Here is a 3,792-nt window from a genome sequence, read left to right as displayed (position 1 = left end):
GACTACAAAAGTGTCTTATAAAGGTGTAAGATAAAGGCTTGCCCAAGTAACATTTTTTCCAGGAGTTCTACAAGAGCTCTTCAAGATAGCTACAGCATAGCAGTTTGGACCGCGGTAGGATAAAACTCTCTTTAAGTACTCTTCCAAACTCCTGAAGAAGTTTTGAAGGGAATTTTATCCTACCGCGGTCCAAACTGCTATGCTGTAGCTATCTTGAAGAGCTCTTGTGGAACTCCTGGATAAAAATGTTACTTGGGTGTGTTTGGGCATTCCAGGGCGTTTTAGGGAGAAAAAATGTATTTTTTATTGAAAAAAAAAATCATAAATCTCTCCGCAAAACGAGCCAAAAAATTTGCAACCAAAACAAATACATGCAGGATGCATGTAGGAAATTTTACGGAGAACATTTATTTTTTTTAAACATTCAATTGAGGTCCACGCAAGGCCAAGATTTTTGCATTTTAGTGAGCAAAAAGTGACTAATTTTCAAAATTCTTAGTATATAAGCGTTTTTAGCATAAAACATTGGCTACTATGATTACAAACGAAAAAGCATATATTTTTGATGTTTTTACTATGCTCGCTCAAAACGATATTTTTCATAACATTTCATGAAAAAACATGAAATTTTCTCACAATGTGACGTAAACGACAGATAATCATAAATTAAGATTTATTTTATCAAAGTTTTTATCCCCAAGCTGTGAACGTGATTTTTTCTGACCTGTACATTCGAATGAAATATGTTCATTTAAATAAAAACTTTTTTCAAAAATAATTACTCATTCGAGCTTTATTTGTTCACATCGAGAAGATCAGAGAGCAGTACTATTAAATTTGCCGGTTGCGTCGTTTTTCAAAAAAAAGATAAAACTCTTTTTATTATAAATCCTTCTAAAATAAGAAAAAAACAAAAATTAACATTTCTGGGAAAAGTGCCATTCTGACTAGTGGATTTCTGAGTAATGGAATTCTGGGGAATCAAATTGTAAGGAATTCGGTAGAACCATTTGCAACTGCTTTCAATTTTGCTCAACATTGTTAAGCACGATGCTGCACTTTTTACCACCTATCCCCGAATGGCTGCACCATAAAACAAACTGATTAATCGTATCGAAAACAATCCAATAAAGATCGACGCCAGACGACAAATAACGGCAGTGGCAGGCACACTGTGACATCTGGAAGTTGTCGCAGAACACAACGCGGATCATAAAGTTATCCCAATCCGAGATCGGAATCATAACCGTTAACGGCGTTCCGGCGTATCGCGCCAGAGAGCATTCTGTCTGTTTGCCACCCCCGCACCAGCATCATAAACAACACCGCTTGGAGGAAAATCCAATCACGATAATGGTGTTTACAGTGTTTCGGGATCGGAAATAGAGGTGTCAACCGGCAGCATGGCTAAGGAGGGAGCGTGAATTCAAATTCTTCGGAATTTCAGTTAAGCAGTATCCACAGGTTTCAATTCTAATACAAACTTTACTTTCCAATAGTTTCGCTGCCGGTCAGCCGGTACAGATTGAATTGGAGGCACACAAACATACAAATGTGAAGCTTGTTATGGTGTTTTGTTACTGCTAAAAAATAAATTGGAAAATTATCTCCAGATTCTATTTTTTGAGTTTTTTTTATCTTCGAGGCAAATTAATTAGGAAATTGTGTCATTAGTATGCTTAAAACCGTTTTTTGTGTTATTAACGATAAATTTGGCTCACTCATAGAATTATATGTCAAATTAAATTTAGGCATAATTACTGGAATAATCACTGAAATTTCAAAATAGATCACTATCTGCTCACATGACAAATTTATACTTGATTCCGAAATGCTTCAGGACATCAAAATATACATTTTCAACTGTAAATGAAATAAATTTGAGGACCTTTGGATTTACCATTGCCGAGATATAGCTAGAAGTTAGCAGTTTCAAAAAAACGGGTGCCACGATATGTCAACACTGCTTTGACCAAATCTGTTCAAATTTTTGGCGAAGACTCATTAAACGAGTCTCGTGTGTATGACGAAAACTGATTTAAAAAAAGTTCATTAAAAAAAAAAGATAAAAATATTGATAATTTTTCAAATAAAAAAACTCAAGTTTTAATTTTTTATTTTTTTCAAAAAAAATCAAAACCGTGCTTCGTCATGCACATGGGATATGTTTTGAGAGGTTTCACCCGAAATTTCAGCAAATTTGGTTCAGCCAATCTCGAAAAAAACGGTCTTAAAGTTTGACAGCTCGTTTTGCGCTATGTAAAGTTTCAAGCTTAAATATCATCTGTAAATAATATTCTTCATGTAAACTAATGTCAAAAACAAAAACAATGACTTTTATATCCCGCCATTTGGCATGCATGATTTTTAAAACCCGCCAAACAAATCCTAGTAAACTGGGGTTGCGGTGGCCAACAAATTCTTGTCAAATGTTTTCTGTTGTTTTGTAGAACCACACGGTTCTTACCCCAGCGAACACAGTTCAGATTAATTCTGTTTTATTCCAGCCTCAAGTCCGCTGTTCATGATGTCCGGCTCATCCCAGCGTGTGGCAGCTCCACTAGGCACTAGGACAGATCTTCAACCATCCGAAATAATCGGGAAGATAGTAGGTGAAACTGAAAACGGATGTTGCACGTTCAAAGCAGGTTGCGCTAGCCGTTTGTGATGAGCCTGGCCACGAAGATCATGATGTCGAGAATTTCTTTGATTTTAGAACTTTCTGTGATTCCCAGTAGAAGTTTTTGAAAGATCACGGTGTTTTCATCTGTTATGATATGACATCAGGTACGAACAAAGAAATCCCTGGCCATGTACAAGACCCTGACAGCAAAATCATGAAAATAAAATAAAAAATCATTGAATAAAAACCTGCATTCCTCTGTTTGAAACATATATTAGTCACAATTTTAACAATAAACATTAAACTTTTTATTTATTCTTTTGTTGAGCACCATTTATTTTTTGGATTTGATTGAAAATTATTGAAAAGAATGCAAATAAAATAAAATTGGAACCGTTTAATTGATAGCCATTTCGGTCGGAGCAACGATAGTGGGCGACCTTTTGCGAAACTAGCGTCCATTACGGACATTATTCCAGTTTCACTGGTCCCGACGTGTATGGTTGCATAGCTTGCATATTTTCCGTTCCGATGGAAGTCTTGTTGAAGTCTTGTCCAATGGTAGCCATCTCCTGGTTCTCACGTTCCGGCCAACCAGATTCATTATCCTGCGCAAATCTACCATGATCCGGCTAGTGAACGATCTGCCCTTTTCCATTACTTGTTCCTACTACACGCCGGGATGAGCCGGACGCATGAACAGCGGACTTGAGGCTGGAATAAAACAAAATAATCGAACTGTGTTCGCCGGGGTAAGAACCGTGTGGTTCTACACAACAACAGAAAATATTTGACAAGAATTTTTTGGCCATCGCAACCCCAGTTTACTAGGATTTGTTTGGCGGGTTTTAAAAATCATGCATGCCAAACGGCGGGATATAAAAGTCATTGTTTTTGTTTTTGACATTAGTTTACATGAAGAATTGACCTCGATATTTACGATATTTACCAAATATTTACGGAAATTAATCAAATGCGCTACGGATCAACCTTGTGCCCAACCCCGTTGGTTTCAGTATATCATTCACGGTTTGTACACCCAAACGGTGGTCGCATGATTGTGATGCATGGCGGCATGGAAATATATCAGAATCTACATGAAATCTCTCCTCAAGCATTTTTCCGATGACATTTTTGTCCGTTACCGACAATTATCGACATTACCGACT

The 3,792-nt window shown here is 36.8% G+C and overlaps 1 long non-coding RNA gene across 1 annotated transcript; it reads left to right on the top strand.

Moving 5' to 3' along the window:
* Positions 1-2,380: 2,380 nt before the first annotated feature.
* On the top strand, positions 2,381-2,876 carry LOC120432521 (uncharacterized). The gene is made up of 2 exons (XR_005608077.2): positions 2,381-2,446; positions 2,508-2,876. It is a non-coding gene; the product is annotated as an uncharacterized LOC120432521 (long non-coding RNA).
* The last annotated feature ends 916 nt before the right edge of the window (positions 2,877-3,792 follow it).

Source organism: Culex pipiens, chromosome 1 (assembly GCF_016801865.2).
Source record: "Culex pipiens pallens isolate TS chromosome 1, TS_CPP_V2, whole genome shotgun sequence".
Lineage (NCBI taxonomy): Eukaryota > Metazoa > Arthropoda > Insecta > Diptera > Culicidae > Culex > Culex pipiens.
Note: the sequence above shows the minus strand (reverse complement) of the source record. Positions and strands in the feature narration are given on the sequence as shown.